Genomic DNA, 24,047 nt, shown 5'->3' with positions numbered 1-24,047 from the left:
TTTTTAATATAATAAAAATATTAGTTTAGACTTCAGTTCAAGTTTTTTTCCTAAGACTGCCAATTAGTTCTTCATGAACTTCGTTTTCTTCGCATGTGCCTTCACAAATCTTGTTGTAGTACTCAGAGTCCAAAATTGGCTAACCATAGAGAAATATTTTTTTTTTTTTTTTTTTTTGTGTGCAAACAAAGACATAAAATTTAATGTGTTAGGTTATATAGTATAAAGGTTATATAGTATAAAGGTTATATAGTATAATTATACAACCAAATATGGATGACACATAGTATATTTATTTTACCATGTATGGTTGAGAATCTTTGTAACAGTGAAACTTTGATATGGATGACACATAGTATATTTATTTTAGTTTTTTTTTTTAATATACTAAGATTATAATTATATTATGTTTTGTTTTACTAAGCTTGAAAACTATGATTTCTGATCGTTAAAATTGACATTTGTCACGATCTGATGAGTTTCTAACTTTGATATTTAATCATTAAAATTGACACGTGTCACGATATGGTGAGTTTTTAACTTTGATCTCTGATCGTTAAAATTAACACGTGTCACGATCTGGTGAGTTACTAACTTTGAGAACCAAGGTTTATATAATAAGATGTACTAGAAATGGATAATGAATAATATATTAATATAAACTCGATAATTACTTATATTAATTTTGTGTGGTTGAAAAAGAACAATATTAATTATATGTTTTTTTGTTTTATTTTACGTAAATAGTAGTTACTAGATTTAAAACATTTCATTTTGTAGCATGGGTTTGATTTTTCCCCCTTTTTACCACTATTTTGTTGTGTTTTTTTTTGTATGTTTGTAATTTTTTCTTAATTTATTTTTGAACTTGTTGGTATGCGGACTATTTTAAATAATTAATTGTAGTTTAAGATAAATAAGATTGAATATTCAAAAGTCTCGTAAAAATTGGAATTTAGTATTCTGATTTTGCTCAAATTTTATCGTATATTTTATGCATTTTAATATTTATAATGTAACTACTTGAATGATGTCCTCTTAGCAAAAACACAAGATTATGAATTTTGTTTCTTGTAACTTCTTTTAGTAAAAAATTATTTTACTTTAAGAAAACCAAAATATTAGTCAACTAAGTTCCGTCACAAATTACCTATTTTTACTTTTATTTTAGTTAATAGTTAATATTGTAACTAACTAAACTAATATATTTTTATCATTATAAATATTTTAAAAAATTCTTAGCTTAATTTTCCCTTATAATATATATATATATATATATATATATTATGTTGGTTTGAGTTATTTGTTTTGTATAGAGATTTTTGAAAAAAAAAATGATTTTCTTTCCGTAAAAATCATATTGATAACGTAATAACTGGAATATGATTATATAAACAACCAAATAAGTTTAAAGACAAAATATGTTATATCAAAAATGATTATGTGGTCCAAAGAAAACACCCTAATTCTTTAGAAAATTTTACTTTTACTTCAAATTTATATTCTTTATTGAAGAAATTTATGGTGATTTAGCAAATTACTTAACAGGATCCAGATTATGCCCAACAACTCTTTTAATTACCATATCTTTAAAAAACTTTTCTTATAGCTATAACTTTACTTGATGAGCCGTAAATCTCACTCCAAAATTTACATATGTGCTAGATAGCAAAATAGAAGCTACTATGACTAACAAAACACACTTCTTTATTTGGACTTTGACCAATCCTGCAGCCCATTAACACTTCTCATTACCAAAACACTTCAAGCCCAACTTCCTTAGTTGACTTGTTCCTTTCTCTTTTTGTTGTTGACCTTCTTTGTCGACAACGCATCTTTTTCTTCTTCTCTGTTCTGCTTTGTTTCATCTCATTGAAGCTTTCTCCTTGCAAGTTTAAATGGAGGACTCAATTCCAATACTTTGTGAAACGACCCGACTCGTTTTTTTTAATAAATAAATAATAAATAAAAATATAATATAAACTACAACTAGTGGTCCTATACCCACTAGCCACCTATCCACAACCACATACAACAGCAGAAATAGCAATATCAATATATATCCAATAATAATATAATCAATAAATATCCATAACAACAATCCAATAATCAAACATCAGGAAACATGAAACCGGCAACCTAACAATGTTCCTAAAAACCCAACTCTAGCAACCTAGCAATGCCAGACAACATACAATCGAGTCCCTAGAACATCCTCCTCTTCATCCCCTTGATTCCACGATCACACTTTACCTTTACCTGCACCACAAACACATATTGAGATGCATGAGTATTTGATAAACAATCAGTGAGGCAATCCTCCCATCTACTGGGCTATACACACAAGCAACAGTGATTCCAATGTTCCAAACAAACAACAAACAAGACATACAAAGCATCCACCGCCTCTGCCTCAAGTTTAGCTCGGCCTGAGTGAATATGTACTTCAGGCTCGTATGATCTGTAAACACCTGTACCTTTGCACCATAAAAATAAGATCTCCAAATCATCAGGGCAAAAACTACAGCACCCATCTCCAAGTCATGAGTAGGATAGTTGTCCTCATGCTTCCGTAACTGCCGCGAAGCATAGGCAATCACCTTTCCATGCTGCATCAACACACACCCCAAACCAACTCTGGATGCATCTGTATACACCACATAGGGTTCTCCTTGCTCAGGCAAAGCCAACACCGGAGCAGTAGTCAACATTTCCTTCAGGCTTGCAAAGCCCTCCTCACACTCCGGTGACCAGACAAAAGGAATATCCTTCCCCGTCAACTTAGTCATAGGACGTGCTCTGCTCGCAAATCCCTGCACGAAACTCCTGTAATACCCTGCCGACCCGAGAAAACTCCTGATCTCCATGGCATTATGCGGTATAGGTCAATCCCTGATAGCCTGAATCTTCTCCGGATCTACAGAAACCCCATCTGCAGACACAATGTGACCCAGAAAACCCATCTCATGCAGCTTCTCCAGAAATGCTCTCAGATGCACTGCATGCTCCTCAGGACTCTTAGAATAAACCATGATGTCGCCGATGAAAATGATGACAGACACGTCCAGAAAGTCCTGAAATACGCTGTTCATCAATCTCATAAACGCAGCTGGTGCGTTAGTCAACCCAAAAGGCATCACCACATACTCATAATGCCCATACCTCGTCCTGAAAGCAGTCTTCCTCACATCCGCCTCATCCATCGGGATTTGATGATAACCCGACGCCAGATCTATCTTGGAGAACCAAGTAGCACCTCTCAACTGATCCAACAACTCATCGATCCTCGGCAGAGGGTACTTGTTCTTCACAGTGACCCGGTTGAGACCCCTGTAATCAATACACAAGCGAAAACTCTCATCCTTCTTCTTAACGAATAACACCGGCGCTCCCCACGGTGATACACTAGGACGGATGAATCCCTTGCTCAACAAATCCTCTAGCTGCTTCTTCAGCTCTGCCATCTCTGTTAGAGCCATCCTGTAATGAGCCTTGGATAACGGTGTCGTCCCTGGTTCCAGTTCAATCGTAAAAGGATCAGACCGAGAAGGTGGTAATCCCTGCAAAGACTGGAACACGTCCTCAAACTCCTCTACAACCTGAATACCGCTAAGCGTAGACTTCCCCACTAACTCTGGCATAGATATAGTAACCAAATAAGCCTCACGGCCCTTCTCGATCATCTTCCCAGCCTGAATGGCCGAGATCACGAGACTCCCCGAAGTCGGTCTAATCCCCTGATAAACCAACTTCCCTCCTGAGTGCTCAAACTCCACTCTACCCCGATGACAATCCAGATGAACCATATGCCGATGCAACCAGTCCATCCCCAAGATAACGTCATACAGCTCCACTGGGCTGATAAGCAAATCCGCAGGCCACGACTCCCATGCGATCTGAATATCAATTCCTCTGGCTCGTCCAATAACTCTTAGGAACTTGCCTCCCGCAACTCTGACAACTCCTGTACGCTCCCCGGAATCCCCTCTGTTTCCCTCGCTCTCTGCACACTCTAGAGTAATGAAGCTATGCGAAGCTCCAGAATCGAACATAACATGGGACTTAAACCCTCCCACCAACAAGGTCCCTACACAAACCTCATGTGTTGAGAACCTAACACTTTATCACAGGACAACATAAAATCTGAACTTACTAAGAATTCATAAAGATTAAGTACCAGAAATGATACCTGTGATCGCCCCGACACTGGTTCCACTAGTCTCTACAGTCGTGTAAACCCGTGGCGCCTGCTCAATCCCTGCCACCTGCTGCACTCCTGGCTGCACCTGCTGCAACGCTGCCACTGCTACCGGCTGCAACTTGGGACAATAGGGTATGATGTGCCATGGCTCCCTGCAATGATAGCACACACAATCTGCTGCCGTCGGAGCACTCCTCTTGGGACAGCTAGCAACCTTGTGATCCTTGCCTCCACACCCGAAGCAACTCGGACCACTCGGCCTCTGCGTAGCCTCGCATCTCCTCTTGGTTCCCTGCGCGGGCGTGCCGCCCCTACTAGAACCTCCCTGATGCTGAGCCTTGCTAGGCTGGACTGCTCGCCTAGCCGCCACTGACTGTGCCCGGATATCCTCCTCAATCCCTGCTGCAGTCTCAACTAGCTCTACACACGTAGCATAACTCCGCCCTCTACAGTGAACCCTCAAATCGTCACGTAGGACCCTCAAAAACCTCCTGATCTGAGCCTCCTCAGACTCCATATCCCGATATCTCCCTCTACATCCTCCTGGATGCCACATAACTCCCTCTGCACCCTCCTGGCTGCCACAGAACTCCACCACAACTGAGCATCACCAGTCAAATGGTGGACCCCAATGTCCACCCAAAACTACTTAGGATATCTTAGAGTATGGAAGTTACGTTCTATACTCGTCCTCCACGCCTCCGCAGCGGTAGGATCTGTACCTCCCGAAAACCGCTCGGTACAAATACGACCCATCTTTGTCAGCATGCTGATATAACGAGAATGGACCCCCACATCCGCAGCCACTGGCTGCCGCTCCTCCGCCACCACTGGTGGCACTACCTAAGCCTGAGCCGGTGCCACTAGCAGCAACCGCTCTAACAACTGTGCTAGCAAACCCGCAAGGTCGACACCCGGGACTCCAACCACTGGGACACCCGCACCTGGGGCCCAAACATCACCGGCTATTGGAGCATCAACACCGCCCTCTCCGGCCACACTCACGGAATCCCCTTGGACACCCTGCGACTCGCCACCACCCTCTGCTGTCACACTCTGGTCCTCGGTCTCACTAACCACTGGGACTTTGCCCCCACCACGACCATGTCCGCGTCCATGACCACGTCTGCGTCCATGACCACGTCTGCGTCCATGACCACGACCAGCAACAGCACCACCTCTAGCCATCTGCACTACCATGAACAGAAGACTAAGCAAACAATTTATTCTATAACACAGAAACATAAACTCACCGTGGAATCACACTGTAGGCTCGAAGAGGATGTTCTACGACTCCATGCCACACACAATTGACTAACTCACATAATCAATCAAGACATGCAATCACAAACATCACAACAGAAACCTAGTGAACTCAAACCTAGAACCGTAAGGGCTCTGATACCAAACTGAAACGACCCGACCCATTTTTTTTTTAATTAATAAGTAATAAATAAAAATATAATATAAACTACAACTAGTGGTCCCATACCCACTAGCCACATATCCACAACCACATACAACAGCGGAAATAGCAATATCAATATATATCCAATAATAATATAACCAATAAATATCCATAACAACAATCCAATAATCAAACATCAGGAAACATGAAACCGGCAACCTAACAATGTTCCTAAAAACCCAACTCTAGCAACCTAGCAATGCCAGACAACATACGATCGAGTCCCTAGAACATCCTCCTCTTCATCCCCTTGATTCCACGATCACACTTTACCTTTACCTGCACCACAAACACATATTGAGATGCATGAGTATTTTATAAACACTCAGTGAGGCAATCCCCCCATCTACTGGGCTATACACACAAACAACAGTGATTCCAATGTTCCAAACAAACAACAAACAAGACGTACAAACCAGGAAATCAAACATGTCTCGCTGGAAGGGAGGTGTCGACCGACACCAGCCAAGTGTCGACCGACACTGGCCTTGGTGTCGACCGACACTACCCTATAGTGTCGATCGATGCCCAATTTGCTGGTGTCGACCGACATCAGGTGGTGTCGATCGACACTCCCTCTGCAATCGCGATCCGCTCGAAGCCGAGAGTCGAATCTCGCTCCCAACCACCTCCAAATCGCCCAATAGTCATAACATAAGCCAAATACGTCCATAGGAACCTGTGGCAACCAATCCCAGCAAGAAGAACACACAAAAACAACAACAAACAAGCAAGAACAAGGAAATCAAAGGCTTAGATTAGTCATGGTCATGCACTCACCTCTTTGCAGGAAGATTTTGACCAACAGCAACGAATCCTACACTCCCAGCAACCTTCTAACACGTTCCTGGCCTTGGATCTTCACTCCCACAGCAAGATCTCACCAAAAACACCTTGAAATCTCACAAACTCTCTCAAGAACCTTTAGGAACTGTTTTCTCCTCTTCCTCTCACTCTCAAGTGGCGTAAGACAACAAAAATACGACCCTAGGTCGTTTTTCCCCCTTTTAAACCTCGGTTCAATGATTTTCCTTAAACCAAACCAGACAGAAACAATCAAAAACTCGATCTGGTCGAACCAGAAATTAGTGGTATCGACCGACACCCACCCTTGGTGTCGATCGACACCCTCCCCCAAAACGCACAGTTTTGGTTCGCGGGCGTTACACTTTGTCTATATCAATCGAATACACAACTTAAAAGTTTAAGCATTGAGATCACACATGAATTTTACACTAAGAAAATCGCAAAATACAACCCTAAACCATCGAAGGTTATGAACAAATCTACACAAAAATAATATAATTCAATTTTATAAAAATTTGAAGGTGTTACAAATCTGATTATAGCTAATAAACCTGATTTCAACGGATTGATTTATAGGCAAACCTATAGAAAGAGAATCACGAAAGGGGAGAAGCATCATGTTTAGACGGAATACAAAATCCAGTGAAGCATCTGGTGCTAATGATAGATTTTGGAAGCAAAAATCTAGCTGGGATTTGACAAACGAAACGAAACGAAGGATCTATTGTAAGAAGAATGATGCCCAATATAATTATGAAGACACCAAATCGGCGTTGAAGAAATTGAGCATAAACACATAGATTCTGGTAGATCGAAGAAGAAGAAAACATCATGCCGAAGAAGAAAGAACAAAAACTGCAACGAAGAAGAATAAGAAATTGAGGAATAGATAAAGCGCGGAGAAGAAATCAAGGAGAAGATAAAACACTCTCTCCTTCGTTACTCTTTTGTTTAGTCCACATAAGGAAAAACCAAGCTAACATGTATTAATCATTTTAATCTGATAGGCTGCTGATTTTTTCTGAGGTGTCAATATCGGCATCAATGTTGAGGCTGATATGTCAGAAGAAAAAGAGAGCAACACATTCTAGTTTTATTATATTGACTTTTTACATCTTTATCATCATTAATTCGATATGCATTAATCGTTTATTTTTATGATTATGAAAAAAAGATACTTATACTTAATTATGTTTATTTGCATTTATGTATACTTTTCCTACGCCCAACAAAAGCAATTCATTGGCCAGCCTTGTTTCACTACAAGAAAACAAGCGTTTAGCGACTCCAACAATCGTCGCTAAACCGTCGCAAAAACTTACTTTACGACTACTACGCGACTATTTCAGATAGTCGCTAAAAAATGGTCGCCAAATTTAGGTGTCTCAAAATGGTCGCAATTGTACGACGGAATTATGACTCCCCTTATATAGTCGCTAATAAGCGACTCTTTACAGACTCTTTATTTTAGGAAGCTTCGGTCGTAAAAATAGTTACAAGTCAGTCGCAAGTTAGTGATTAAATTGTGTGACCATTTTCAGACTCCTTGCTGTCGTCGCAAAATAGTCCTCGTTTATTAGTAACCATTTTGCCACTAGTCTGATAATTTCATAGAAATAAATTTGGTCGCAATTTGGTGACATTTTAGCATATAATAAACCTGTTTTATCTATCAAATTTGGAATGAATCATAATAAATTAAAATTGAAAACCAAATTACCACAAAAGATATCATAATCTTTCATTAAACATAAAGATTAGCATAATCATTGTATTAACCAAAAAGATCATCCTAAAGCAAAAACAAGTAAAAAGTCTCAAACAAGCAATTCATGTTTTTCTAGAAAAAGACAATGTTTAGAACTTGGAGTAAGTGGAGAAAGGGGATGTGGTGGCTGGTGTTGTGTCTAAGGCGGTGGCTGGTGAGTACCTGACACGGTGGCTGGTGGTATGATGTCTTCAGGTGTGGTTGCTGGTGTTGTTGCTGGTACTCTTGGTCGCAAGGAAGCAATAATAGTATCATATGCTGGATCTTTCTCTTTCACGTAGATGAGAAGCTCTTGATGCTCCTTCTCACGTCAGGCATTCTCAGGTTCTAGATGAGCTATCTTCTTGCGAAGTTGTTCATGAAGCTCGAGAAGTGATGGTGGAGAAGATTCTGCATAGCTTTCCTTCCTTTTCCCTTTCCCAAGTGTCTCAACAAGAGATCCAAGACCAAAAAGGTTTCCCTTCTCATCTGTTTGAGTACACTAAAATAAAGAAAAACATCAAGGCTAGAAAAAAGTCTTAAGAAATCAAAATGCTCAGCAAATAAAGAAGTCATGCGGATTAAGAAAACTAAAATATGGATTAAGAAAGGAAAATACTCATTCTTTTCATCAAAATAAAGAAAGTTACCATTAAGAATAATCCTACACACTCATCAAAATAAAGAAACTAAGGAGTTACCTTATGAAAGATATCATTCTTTTCATCAATGCTGAGAGTACGATGAGTTGAACATTCAGAAGGATTCCCTGAATTTTCTGGACCATCATCGTCCACTTCACACAGTCTCTCCTCTAATGTTTTCTCATAAGTCTCAGATACTTGTTTAACTTTTTGATCAACAAACGATCCGTCAGCTCGAGTATGTGTCTTCATGAACACTTCGGCAAATGATACCAGACGGCCCAATTCTTCTTCCTACAAAGAAATTGTGAAATGTTAAAATCATGGAAATAAGGTGTTTAGGGTGTTATAATAATGGAAGCAAGGTATTTAGGGTGTTATAATCATGGAAGCAATGTTAAATTACCATTTCTTGATGATCTTGCACATATAATTTCTTACTGGCAAGGTCTTTGTGGACTCCAAGACCACCACGATCGGAGTTTCTGCACTGCGAGGCATTTGAGCTCATCTCCATTACATCAGGTTCGTTCCAATGATCACACATCTCAGCCCACAGTTCTGCACTGGTGATCTAAACAGGTTGTTTACCCCTGCTTTTAGCTTGACTAACAATGCCTTTCATTCGTTTCTTGGCTATCTTTAAGAACCCCTCTCTAACAAGCTCCATAATCCCAGTATCCCAATAGAACTTCCGCTACATATTACAATTGAGTTAAGTTAGTGATGATACTAAGTTAGTTATGAGAGATAATAAAACTTTGAAAGCTATAAGACATTACCACAAATATCCTGAAATATCTCTCTTGAATGGGTCTAGGAGTAACCTTCCAGCTGTAGTAAGGACCATCGAATTTCCTTCTAAATATTCCAGAAATCACCCGAGAAATTTTTCCTTTGTGTATGTTAAACCTGTCACAAAACAAACACAATCAGTCTTAACCACAATCAGTCTTGACCAATTCAAATTAACAAAATTAGACTTAACCAAACAATCAAACACAACCTCTAACTTAATCAACAAAACAATCAATCTCAACCTACCACTAAGAGAAAAGAGAACAATCTCAATCTCAATCTCAAAACAAAACAAACAATCTCAATCTCAATCTCAATCTCAACTTAATCAACAAAACAAACAATCTCAACCTCAAAACAAACAATCAATCTCAACCTACCAAACAATCAACCTAACACTAAGAGCAAAGAGAAATTACCATAGAGTCTTGATAAACAGGTTTTCACCCAGGGTATCAATTCCCTATGCAGTTGTAGTACAAAGGGTTATTAATCCAAATGGTTGTCTATTGCTAGCAGGAAGGATATGATCAGAACAGTGCAAGTCAAGCCAAGCAAATAGGGTTTTGATCTAACAATCCTAAAATAACTAAAAGGAAATAATATAAACAAGAAACCATATGACCTAAGCACTCGATGCAAGCATTCGAGTACAGAATCGGGTGGGGTGATCGAGTAAGCAAATGGGATATGAACAACTCGAGGTGTTACTCGATGCAGGTTATCGTTACATGATCGGGTAAGGGATCGAGTAATGAAAGAAAATGTAAACAATTTAAATACGAAAGCTTCTAAGGATGAGGTAATCGAATCCTAAGTATTCTTGACTGGTATAGATGCCTTATATGTCTCAAGCAAATATTTCCTAGACAATGAATCTCTAAACCTTGTTACCACACTCTTGCACTAGCAACAATCAACCTTGTTCACTCCCCTACCCAACTCTCGTTGGAGAAACATGACCAAGCATGCATTAAGATCCGATTCATTATTGTCAGTAAACCCCTTACTCATCTAATCTCTTAGGCTAAGGGAGTAAACCTCTAGCATTGGTTGATTCAAGTATCTCATCTACACCTCTTGGTGGTAAAACACCTTAGATCTAATCTCAACCTCTCGGTCTGTTGACAGCATTAAGAACACCAACCCAGAAGGAAATCTATCAAACGTATACAACCAAGCTAAGGCATCCTAACCGATCAAGAACACAAAATCATCTATCCCATCCCTATAAACTTTACTACACTACTCGGACATAATAACAAGAAACATAACAACGAATAAGAATGAAAATTGCATTATAATAAACGGTAGAGTAGAGTAGAAAGAATACAAGATAGAAATCTAAAGAAACGATAAAAAGTATGAAATAAAATGTAAAACAAAAAGGGAAAAATGTTTGAGTCGCTCAGTTCTCTCACAGAAGCTCTCGCACTCTGGTTTGAGGGTTTGCGGCATGCTCGTTTGCGAGCTAAAAGAGGAGGGGTTTATATATGGAAACCCCTTTGACCTAGCGTCCCAGACCTGCCTGATGGTCTACTCGATGGGGTAGACGAGGATGAAGTCGGGTTACTCCTCGGGTGGATCTTCGGGTTGTTCTTCATGCTTTTGGATCCTCCTCGATTGTGTTGGGGTTCGGACTTGTTCTTCCAGCTCGATGGCTCCTTCGGGTACATGCTCGGGTTTGTCCTTGTTTTTCCCCATTTTAGGCTCTTAAGCACATGTTTTCATCCAAAACATGCAAATGCAAAAATGAAACACCCTAAATGGCCTAAAAGTGAATTTCTACAATAAATGACCTAAAAATGCTAAGTTAAGGGTATGAACAATGCAAAATATGGACAAAAAAGGATGCTAAAAACATGCAAATTAGAGAGTTATCAGACTCCCAAACTTAAATCTTGCTAGTCCTCTAGAAAGGAAGTTAGAGGGTGCGGTTTGAAAGCGGGGACTCATAGCCTTTATATGCTAAGCGAAAGATTCAAGCTATAGTCCTTAAAGATAGTTTAATGGTGCTAAGATCATCTCTTTCACATTCAATTAAGTGTTTGGCGAATTCTTGCGAATGGAAGGTGAATCAAGCTCAATCGGTTTCAAGGGTAAGGCTTTTTGGTAAGGTGGTTTCAAAACAAATTATTTTGGTGGTTTTCTCTCTGCTAGATAGTTGTGAAAACTATCTAAGATTGAGAAAAATTTGGGCATACAAAGCTTAACTCTTGATAATCTACCCTTTTCTCATTCACTTTTTTTTTTATTATTATATCAAACCCCCTAGAATTACACTACCCACATCCTTGATTTAAACTCTCCTTTTTTTTCCTACTCCCTAATGTTTAGACTTTAAACTTCTAGCTCTCTTCTTTTTTTTTTCTTTTTTTTCTTTGCTAAACTTCTAATATGTATATATATATATATATATATATATATATATATATATATATATATATATATATATTCTTTCTTTCTAGGAGACTATAGCAAGATTTTCTTCTCTCTTTTTATTTTTCTTTTTTATTTTATTTTAGAGACTTAGAGCTAATTAATTCTAACCTCAGGGACTCTTTTTTTTTTATTCCTCAACCCAACCCCAAATAAACATTCTAACCACCTATATTTCAAAACCGAATCTATTGGCTAGTTCAAACTCTAACTTAGCTAAATCCAGAGGCAGTTCTTTGTCGTTCTCAATACTCTCAAGGTTTCACAACCTATAGCACAATGAAAAAGGCCTCACTCAACAATTCACAACAAGGTTTGAAAGAAAGGTTTGGGTTCATGAGTAGGACAAACAAATCAGGTTAAATGAAAAAGATTGGTGAAATGGAATGCCAACCCGAGTTTAGAGTTACCATGAGCAAGTATTCAAGTTCCATAAGCAAGGCAATTAAAGTTCAAATTAAATCCAATAATATAGAGATGTTCTAATGTTTAAACAAGTGGAGGAAGCATTCAAAAGACACAAGGTTCTAAGCAAAGAATTTTCATTTTTTTCCAAGGATTGATCTAGCGACAATGAACTGTGACAAAGGGTTATAGCTTCAATCCTAAGATTTGATTTTAAACAAGGTTGTTTTAATCATTGTCCCCTAAGATGCATATGCAACAATCCTATGTGAAACAAACTAGACTCAATCCTAATATGTAAATGCAACTACATGAACACTCAAGGTTTTTTTGTTTTTTTTTCAAATTTTTTTTGGGTTTTTCAATGCACATAGATGCAAACTCAAATGAATAAAACTAGCATCCAAATTTAAAATAAGAAAATAAAACACAATGTTAAAAATATTCTAGGACCCTCCCCAAACTTAAATTACACAGTCTTTGTGTAAATAAAAGTTGGAAAAAGAATCCAAGAATCACACAAAAAATGAAATAAACGAAATGCAATCTTATTTACAAAGATCGGATGAAAGTGGTACCTCATGGGTTGGTGAAAAAGGAGGTTGCTCGTCAGAGAGCTCGGTGATATGCACGGACGACTTACTCGGACCAGCATCCGAGAGGTTGATCGAGGGTGGGATCGCGTAGCTCATCGGGTAGGGCATCGGGTATTATGACGGGTACGGCGGAAGAGGTCAAGAATGATCACCCATGTAGCCACTCGCAGGGTGCATCGTGTACGGCATCGTGAATGGTATCTGGTAAGTCGGAGGGAAGAATCTCGAGTAATAACCCGACTGGGTGCTCGATGGGTGCATCGGATAAGGCATCGTGTATCCCATTGGGTTAGGCATCGGATAGGCGTCTGAATGGCTTCTCCGCGATGCTTCTGGTCGGGTGATGTTCTCCTCGGCTTGGAGCTCGTATGATGGTGCTCGGTAAGGTTCTGGAGGTGGCAGTCCTTGAGTTCCTCCTAGCGGTCCGCTTCTCCCCATCCAATTTGGTGCGTGTGACGAGGTAGGAGCTGAGGCACAGCTTGCCTTGTCTTGCAGCTCCTTGATCTGACCTCCCATAGTCTTCACCGAACCATTAAGGTCCTTTACCTTCTTCACCAAAAACTTGTTCATCCTATTCAGCCATTTGATCCTCTTGTGGGCTTCCCTCACTCCGACCGGTTGCTTTTGAGAGCAAACATACTCCTCAAAATCGAAATCTTCCGAGCTATCTCCCTGTCTTTTCCCGGTTTCCTCTCTCTTCTCAGCTTCGGACTCCTCCTCTGGATTGTACATCTCCTCCAAAGGTGGTGCAAAGTCGATGTTGTCTCCAAGCCGAACCTTGGTGCACATGACATTAGGTAGGATTATTTGGGCAGCTCTGGCGGTTGGATGGACGAACTTGAAAAGCATCATATCATTAGGCCTCACATGGGCCAAAAATCTCGCCAGCAAGAGATAATCTGCATCCAGCCATCTCGGTTTGTGCACTATTCCCTTCAAGGGCACATTGCATGCCACCAAGATCGGTGTAATCAGTCCTCCAATGGAGATCTCTCCGCCTCCTTCTCTTCTCTTAATCGCCCATGACTTGAGGTAGAGGAACTGATCGAGCAGTACAAACACCATACTAGTATCCGCGACATCTCCGACTAGTGGTGTACCATCCATAGCATTGTCCAAAACTCCACACAATGCAACATCCAGCAGTTGAAGCTCGTGGTCATTCACATTTCCAGTCTCTTTTCTAGCAAAAAGAGTGCATGCGAGGGACTTGTGAAAATACCTTAAGACAGGGCACCTTATTTGAGCGGATTTGGAGCTTGTGGATTTGTAGGGGAGCTTGTCTCCTATTGTCATCCATAGGGACCTCATTTCCTCATTTGCAAACTCCATTCCTTCTCCACTACCAGTTTGGAAACCACACAGCTTCTCCATCTCTTTGAAAGTGAGCCGGTACCCTTTGTTCCTCACAGAGAAGGTGATGAACCCGATCCCCCCATCAGGTAGTAGGGTTGGGTGGTCCTGAAAGTAGTGCAGCTTCAAAGTGGAGAGAAAGTGGACCGTCTCCTCCTCATAGGCTTCAAGGTGAGCTCGCATCATATGGCCCAGGTGGCACATGTCGAACAGAAACTCAACATCTCTAGAGATGCCTAACTGCTTCATTGTCTCACGGTGAGGGTATCAGGTACCAACGAAGCTCATCTTCCAGAAAACTTTGAAGAGTCTTGTCGGAGTCTCCACCTCCTTCTGCTTCATCCTCTGCGAGGCTTGGCGTGTTCTCTCTCTCTGCTCCTCTTCTCTCTCTCGGTTCTCCTCCTCTGCGTCTTGATCCTCTTCCGCAGCTGCTCTCTCAGCTACCCTCTCAGCCTTCTCTGAAGCCGGTCTCTTCCCTCTTGCAACTGCAGCTCTGCTCCTTGATCGAGAGATTTGGATCTCCCCTTGATCTTCTCCACCAGCATCAGAATCGACCTCCATGCGGTCGATAACGGTTCTTTCGGACGTAGACAGGTCCCTACGTCGAGGTGATCGGCGAACAGCACTCGCCATCGGACTAGGTGAGCGAACTCGATGGTCTACACGATCGGTTGCTCGAGCACTGGATCGGGTGACGGATCGGGTTGAGCATCGGGTTGGGGAGGCAAAACGTCCAGCCTGCGGTTGGGAATGCGGAACGTTTCCGCTCTCTTGGGACTCTCGATGTTCAGCGGTATCAACTCCGGTTATACCAGCGGTGGAGGTTGATCTTCTTCCCTTCCTTTGGTAGGTTTTCGCGTGTGACTCCATGTTCGAATCCTTGAGAAGAAAAAGCTAAGCTTTTAGGTTAATGGGGTTAGTTCCCAAAGAAAATTGAATAAGACTTGAGATTTAGAGAGAATAGAAACTATGGAAACTTAAAGCTCTAGGGTTGAGAGAAGACTTATCGGTGATAATGAGGGAGAAGGGTTTCGAAACCCTTAAGTAGGCTAGGGTTTGGTTGGTGGGCTTCACCGAGAGTGGGCTTGGCTTGTGGAATTCGGACTCCACTCGCCACCCGAGCAGGGACATGATCAAGCGCGTCGAGTACGATGTCGGGTTTAGCCTCGGGTTTCCCAATTTCCTCTTTTACTTTTCTATTTTTTTTTTTTTTTTATGAAAATTCAAATATAGAAAATGAGGTAAAACAAATAAATCAAGATTAAAACAAAACAAAAGATACCTTTGGGACTTCCTCTCAAGTGAGCTTGTTTAAAGTCGCTAAGCTTGACTCTTCATGCTCCTTAAGCATGGGTTCTTTCAGGGAGAGGTTCTCGGATCCTCTCCACTGTAGCAGGCCGGTTCAACCGATTCTCCAGGTTTTGTCCAAGTTCTAAGGCAAATGTGGTGTTGACCTCCTCAAGATATTTGACTTTCCTCTGCTTGGTCTTAGTGGAAAAAGCTTGACCATCAATGGTTGGCCTCTTAATTCCCTTCTTCACATCAAACTCCATCTTGAAGTGTTCACCATGCTCTATTCTGATCTTGCCTTGCTTTACCTCAATCACAACACCAACTGTTGCCAAGAATGGTCTTCCTAGGATCAGTCGGTCGTCTGGTTCTTTATCCATGTCAAAGATCATGAAATCAGTAGGGACTTCCACTCTTCCAATCCTGAGAGGCAGATTTTCCAGGATCCCAGTCGGATGCCTGACCGTTCTATTAGCCAGAACCAAATACAGATTACTTGGTTTAAAACTGGTGAATCCCATCTTGTTGGCTACTGACAGCGGCATAATGCTAACTGAAGCTCCAAGATCGCACAAACAATTCTTGAAGATCTGAAGTCCTATCGAGCATGGTAAAGTAAAATAGCCAGGATCTTCCAATTTTTCCTCGATTCGCAGCTCTCGATCCAAGCACACTCCACTCCTGAGAATTTCAAACCCAATTTCTTTAACAGCTTCCTTAACCTCATTCTCCAATCGAGCTGCTTTCTTGGCAGCTTCCTCCTGAATTTCGTTTGGTGGCAAAAGCTTAGGTGGTGGAGCTTTACGCTTTGCCATACGCTCTGCAAGCGCCTCCAGCTGGATGTCAAGTGCAGCATTGAACCTTTCCTCTAGCTCCCTTTCCGCTGCTACGGGTAGTTGAGGCTGATCTCATGTTTCAACATCTACTCGATGTATCATCCGATCACCATCATCGAGTAGGTCATCGGGTTAAGCTTTGGGTGGTTCTTCGATTTGTGATTCTCGAACCAGTGCTCGATCATCAACTCGATCAGTCTCCTCGGGTGAAGGCTCGGGTTCATACTTGGATATATAGTACTTGGCCTCATTTATCATTGGGTGATCCATATCCTCCCCATCTTGATCATCACTGTCCCCAGTGAGGTAATCCTCATAGTCATCATCAAGGAAGTTGGCTTGGGCAGTGGCATAATCCTTAGGGTTTTGAACAGCCTTTCCTAGGAGTTGGTTAATCTTTGGGGCCGGTTGGTTGTTGTGGTGGCCTTCGAGGTATCTAACCTTAGTGTTGAGCGATTCGTACTTGGTGTTCAAATCATTGTATCCTGAGTCGATCGTGTTGCTCATCTCTGCAAACCGTTTTGCGATGTCCATAGATGCTGAAGCCTGATTCTGAATCATCTGCTGAATAAGGCCGCGTAACTCAGCTTCTTGTGATTGGTTTTGTGGACTTGAGGTTGTTGGAATCCAGGTGATTGGTTGTAGTTTCCAAAGTACTGCTGCTTAGGTGCATAGCCTTGGTTGTACTGGACAGAAGGCTTCTGTTGCACCTGGTTCCCTTGAACTGCAGATGGGTAAGTTTGGCCTGAGGATTGGCAACATTCTGGTTCCGATAAGATAGATTCAGATTCGGTTTGTAATTATTGTACCCTTTGTTGTAACCTCCCTGATTGTTGATGTAGTGAACATCCTCTATCTGTATAGTCTTCCCATCTTGTTGTAGAAACTGCTCTTCGTCTGATATTGAATGAACATGCTTCTGCTGGTTGAGGAGCTTGTCGAGCTTGTCATTGAGGGCTTGCATGTCCCTCTTGTACTTTGCATCTTCCTCTCCTGTAGATCTCACAGAGCGATCGTATTCCTCATTGTAATAGCCATCAGATTGAGCCAAGTTCTCCACTAGGTCCCTACCTTCATCAACATCCTTGTTGAGGAAGTTACCATTGCTTGCGGTGTCCAGCAACATCCTTATCTTGGAGACCACTCCTCTGTAAAGTGTGCTCAACAATGAAGCATTGCTAAAACCGTGATGAGGACATCGGGTAGTGTATCCCTTGAAACGTTCCCAAGCTTCACTGAACGTTTCATTGTTCTTCTGTACAAAGCTGGAAATGTCATTTTGCAGCCTTGTGGTTCTGGAGTTGGAGAAGAATTTGGCCATGAATTCCTTCTTGCACGCTTCCCAAGTGGTGATGGACTCCTTGGGGAGTGATTTCTCCCAGATGTGTGCTTTGTCTCCCAAAGAGAATGGGAAAAGCCTGAGTTTGAATCCATCCTCACTAACTCCATTGATCTTGGTGAGGCTACAGAGCCTATCAAATTCATCCAGATGATCCAATGGGTCCTCCATTGGCAATCCATGAAACTTATTACTCTGTATCATCTAGATGAGACTACTCTTGATCTCAAAGTTGTTGTTCTGCACAGCAGGTGGCACAATGCCCTTCCTTTGAGTATGAGTAGATGGAGCATCGCCTGCTCCTATGTTGGTCCTTGCTTGAGGAGCTGATGGACCGTTCTGATTATTCATTATCTCCTCAATGATTGCTGGTTCCGGTTAAGCTTGTTGTTGTCTGAGTAGCCTTGGTCTGTCGATGTTGTCGATGAAAGGACTCAGGTTCTGGCTACCTCTGGATCGTGTTTGCATGCACAGGTAGGTGTTCGAGTGTGTACACGAGAGTCTACTCGATCCAGGTGATCGAGTGACGGGTCGGGTGGGTGCTCAGGTTGTACCTGAGATTCAAAAAAAAATAAGAGCGAAAGCAAACAAGTCAGATTCCGAACCAATATAAACAAAAACAACTTGATCTAGCAAGTGCTGAAATCCTAAACGTAGCAAAATGAAATCAACCAAATGGCAACGACGCAAAATTGATAAACAGTTTTTCACCCAGGGTATCAATTCCCTATGCAGTTGTAGTACAAAGGGTTATCAATCCTTATGGTTGTCTATTGCTAGCAGGAAGGATATGATCAGAATAGTGCAAGTCAAGCCAAGCAAATAGGGTTTTGATCTAACAATCCTAAAATAACTAAAAGGAAAGAATATAAACAAGAAACCACACGACCTAAGCACTCAATGCAAGCATTCGAGTACAGGATCGGGTGGGGTGATCGAGTAAGCAAATGGGATATGAACAACTTGAGGTGTTACTCGATGCAGGTTATCATGTACCTGATCGGGTAAGGGATCGAGTAATGAAAGAAAATGTAAACAATTAAATACGAAAGCTTCTAAGGATGAGGTAATCGAATCCTAAGTATTCTTGACTGGTACAGATGCCTTACATGCCTCAAGCAAATATTTCCTAGATAATGAATCTCTAAACCTTGTTACCACACTCTCGCAATAGCAACAATCAACCTTGTTCACTCCCCTACCCAACTCTCGTTGGAGAAACATGACCAAGCAAGCATTAAGATCTAATTCATTATTGTCAGTAAACCCCTTACTCATCTAATCTCTTACGCTAAGTGAGTAAACCTCTAGCATTAGTTGATTCAAGTATTTCATCTACACCTCTCGGTGGTAAAACACCTTAGATCTAATCTCAACCTCTCGGTCTCTTGACAACATTAAGAACACCAACTCAGAAGGAAATCTATCAAACGTATACAATCAAGCTAAGGCATCCTAACCGATCAAGAACACAAAATCATCTATCCCATCCCTAAAAATTTTACTACACTACTCGGACATAATAACAAGAAACATAACAATGAATAAGAATGAAAATTTCATTATAACAAACGGTAGAGTAGAGTAGAAAGAATACAAGATAGAAATCTAAAGAAACGATAAAAAGTATGAAATAAAATGTAAAACAAAAAGGGAAAAATGTTTGAGCCGCTCAGTTCTCTCACAGAAGCTCTCGCTATCTGGTTTGAGGGTCTGCGGCGTGCTCGTTTTCCAGCTAGGAGAGGAGGGTTTTATATATGGAAACCCCTTTGACCTAGCTTCCCAGACCTGCCCGATGGTCTACTCGATGGGGTACACGAGGATAAAGTCAGGTTACTTCTCGGGTGGATCTTCGGGTTGTTCTTCATGCTCTTGGATCCTCCTCGATCGTGTTGGGGTTCAGACTTGTTCTTCCAGCTCGATGGCTCCTTCGGGTACATGCTTGGGTTTGTCCTTGTTTTCCCCATCTAACAAATCTCTGTAGTCTTGTTTGGCTGGATTAGGGATAGGGTTTTCTTCTTCAGCAGGATTGGGATTAGGGTTTTCTTCTTCGTGGTTGAGAAGCAGGAGGCGATTTTTGTGTCCTCGGCGGAAACTGGGACGGCATAGTTCTATTTGAATTAGTCACGGACTGAGAGCCTGATGGATTCGAGGAGTGAGACGATGTTCCGACACCACTTCGACCTCCGCATGAAGTCCCACCATTGGAGGCCTGATTAACTGCGGCAGAACTGGGTTCCCTTGTACTCGCACAATTGTAAACCCTAACACCTCTAGTGGATCTGCCTCCGTGACCCCTAACACCTCCAGCGGATCTGCCTCCGCGACCCCTACCAGCCATTAGAGAGAGTTGAGAAAGAGGAGAGATTTGAGAGGAGAAGAGGAGAGATTTGATCGATTTGAGAGGACAAGAGGAGAGATTCGAGAGGAGAAAGAAGATATATTTGAGAGGTTTTTGACACTTAGTCAAAAAATAGAAAGAGAGAAAGAATAGAGATTTTTGTGTTCTTTGCCTAGTAATTAACGAAGAGGAGTCGCAAAGTAGTCGCAAAAAAAACACATACTAAAAAAAAAAGGGGAATATTACGCGCCTAAACCTTGGCAAAAAATAATAAAATGGTCAAATAGAGTAACACAATGGTCACAAAAGGGTTGGGAAATCGTTGCAAAGTTAATAGCAAGATAGTCGCAAAAAACAAGAGTCGCAAAGTTAGTAACAAGTTAGTCGCAAATTGTTACCCTCTTGTGACTCTCCGACTTTAGTCACAATACAAATTTTTGGAATCTATCATTTTCCATCAGTTCTATTGATATCAATCAACAATATGGACTCATGATTGTCTTATAGAGTATATGAAATAGTTTATGACCTTTAAATATTGTTTTCATATCATTGTTTTGCAATTTTCATAAAATTACAAACCTTCTTATGAAATAACATGTACTCTTTACAATGATTTAGATATTATGAAATTTTTGTGTCTAAATACTGAAATGGAAATCTTTGACAAAGTTTATATGACTTGATATTGATCAATTCAAAGTGGAAATGTGTATAGAAACATGTTAACATTTCTCTAATGTGAAATTTCAAATTCAAAAAATCGAGAGTTGCTAAGGAGTCGCAAACCAGTATCTAATTCAGGTGTTAGACGCTAAACAGTCGCAAAACAGTTGCAAATAAGTCGCACATGTCGTAGCACATTCGTAGCAAAAAAATAGGAGTTAGCAAGTTATCGATAAATAAACTTGAGACCGGAATATACATTGCAAAATTGTTGCTAATTTGGGAATCTTTGTTTTTTTATAAATTATTGTCACTGAACAGTCTCAAAATGCGATTGTTTTGCGACTATAATGTTTCAGTCGTAAATGTGCGACTGTTTTGCTTCTTCTGTAAATTTGGTCGGAAAATAGTCGTAAATGTTGCTAAGTAGTCGCTATTTTTTGCGACTGAATAAAGAGTCATAAATGGTAATCGCTAAATGCAGGTTTTCTTGTAGTGTTTACCATCTACTTTTTTGTCTCCAACCCTAAGAGTATGAATAATTCCAGAGATATAACTACAAACGATTTATTTATGCAAATAGCCAAGGTTACACTCATACACAGAGACATTACATTCTTAAGCTATTTCATTACACATTCGCCATGGTTTACTTATTGTTACACACACACACATAAGCGTATCTATAGATGCAATCCTGCATGGTGGTCATTATATTAGTTTTTTCCTTCTCCGTTAACCCCGTGGCCTCCTCCTCCTCCTCCTTTGTGTCCTCCTCCGTTGTATCCTCCTCCTCCGTGGCCTCCTCCTCCTCCTCCTCCTCCTCCGTGGCCTCCTCTTCCTCCTCCTACTCCTCCTTTGTTGTATCCTCTTCCGCCTCCTCCTCTGTTGTATCCTCCTCCTCCTCCTCATCCACTGTTGTAGCCACCACCATGACCATCAGGGTGCACTGTTTCCTCACTCTCTGGCAGTTTTTCAACAAAAATGGTTAGCACGTGCAAATGCGAATTTTATTTTAACTTCAAATATGCATATAAATTCGGAAGAGTTCCTTCTTTAGTAAAAATCTTTTAACTATACGTTTATAACGTTCTACATAAAATTTGCATAAATATACTAGAAACCCACAACATAATTAAGTGAAGTATATATGTTGCCACTCTAGTAAGCACAAATATGTTATATGTAGATGATATAGAGTTCTATTAGCCTCATAAACACAACAGAATTTTTTTTATATATAGGTTAAATAGCCTCCAAAAGGAAGATGTATAGACTGAAATGCATTACAAAAAATTTACGTACCTGGCTGCCTTGCCGCAGAAACTTCGGAGACAACGAGAAGAATTGCAAAGAGGCCCAAGAGAATCAAAGCCTTGGAAGCCATTTTTTTTCTTTCTCAACTATTTCTTATAGCTATCTTAGTAGGCGAAAACAAGTGATGAGTATAATGTTACGCTGCATGGCCTCTATTTATAGAAAATGAGTTGGGAGGGGGGATGAGAAAAGTCAAATTACTGATTTTACAATAAAAACAAAGTGGTAAGGAGATAAGATATACGTGTTGGATGCAGTGGCGGATCTAGAAAATAATTTTACCTATGGCAACAATTTTAAACTATAAAATTAAATAAAATATTTAAAAACTATGTCTTATAAACATACTGTAAATAATACCAACTCTTTACTATAGTTTCGACAAGCTAAAAAATACAAAAATATCTGAAATAAAAATAAAAAACCACTTAACATCAATTTTATTAGAGTTTTATTTTATTTCTACTAAGATTGATCCAAGTAATAAATAAAATAATAATATAGAAAAAAATTATCTGAATATGATATTTTGTGTTTAACGGAGAGAAAATAAGCTGAAGAGTCATGCATGTCTCACCTTTAATTTTTAGTGCATGTCTCACCTTTAATTTTTAATTTGTAATGTAATAAAAAGAAATAAGTTTGTAATATATTTTTGCCAACTAAATGGATTTATAAATATTGTTACGAGGAATTGGGCTTTTGCTTTACTCACACAAAAGTCAAATGTGAGAAAAATAAAATAAAGTAACCAAGGCATTGAATATATTTTAGCAAAGGCATAAATTAAAATTGTAATAAATAGCTCTAACTTTTAAAATTTTGACTGTGGCAACTGCCCGCTTTACAGCAACGTGGGTCCGCCCTTGGTTGCATGTCTCGTGGTCCCTTATGGTCCGTTGTTGGAATAAATTTGAAACTCCGTAAACGGCTACTCCACTAGTCTTTTAGATATTTCTACGAACTTATTAAACACAGAGCATTCGTTCGTACACAGAACACATGTAACCTTGTAGATATTTAGAATTTCATTATTGGATTTTTCATTATCATTTGGACAGAAAAGTCGTCTATAGTGTTCTCTATCGATACTTGCTATAAGTATATTCGTTCCAGTCTCTGCCGACATACAATTCTATATAGTGAAAATGGGTAAGTTAAATAAGTGAAGTAGAAGATAGAGAGGAGCAATACGTAGTAAATACTAAGGACTTACTTTAAAGGTCTCAATATTTTTCTTGGCTATGTTTATATATCATGAAACATAATGGAGATTTTGTTTTAAAAAATTGATTGGCTATAGTTGATTGCTATCAAACTATCTATCCAACTAATCCAAGGAACCTAAGCGTAAAGTAGGCTTGATACATTCGCAGAGAAGATGAGTCTTATCGAAGTTATTGAGTGTAGACATGTTGTTGTCATCCTTGCCAAGGTACATTTTACTTAGACGTGAATTTCTTATCTTTTTTTTTTTGTTATTATAACCTTCCTTTAATATAATTTTAAGAATTTTTGGAAGGTCGTGTTCCATCAATACACATTTACTTATAACTGTAATAAACCTAGAAAATTCTTAGTAGAATCGCTTCTCCTTATGATCATTTTGTTATATATTCTTTTACTTACAACCGTCTTGTAAGAAACACGATTTAATAGAAGACACTATGATGGTTCAATACAGAAAGCACAAAAAAAAAAGTAGTGATGGTAACTCAATTTGTTATCTAATGCGCAATAAATATCCGAATAAACATAATGGATTGCATAATATAAAGAGATCTAGGGTCCAATGTGAAT

General features: G+C 40.0%; 1 non-coding gene and 1 pseudogene across 2 annotated transcripts; one reads left to right on the top strand and one right to left on the bottom strand.

The window, feature by feature from the left end:
• Nucleotides 1-811: 811 nt before the first annotated feature.
• Nucleotides 812-22,363, bottom strand: LOC147920624 (uncharacterized; annotated as a pseudogene). The gene is made up of 3 exons (XR_015591556.1): nucleotides 22,236-22,363; nucleotides 21,488-21,894; nucleotides 812-867 (listed from the first exon to the last, which is right to left on the bottom strand). The product of XR_015591556.1 is annotated as an uncharacterized LOC147920624 (transcript).
• LOC147920625 (small nucleolar RNA R71) lies at nucleotides 17,766-17,872 on the top strand. The gene has a single exon (XR_015591835.1). It is a non-coding gene; the product is annotated as a small nucleolar RNA R71 (small nucleolar RNA).
• Nucleotides 22,364-24,047: the final 1,684 nt, after the last annotated feature.

The sequence above is a fragment of the Camelina sativa genome, chromosome 19 (assembly GCF_030686135.1).
Source record: "Camelina sativa cultivar CO46 ecotype springtype chromosome 19, ASM3068613v1".
Lineage (NCBI taxonomy): Eukaryota > Viridiplantae > Streptophyta > Magnoliopsida > Brassicales > Brassicaceae > Camelina > Camelina sativa.
Note: the sequence above shows the minus strand (reverse complement) of the source record. Positions and strands in the feature narration are given on the sequence as shown.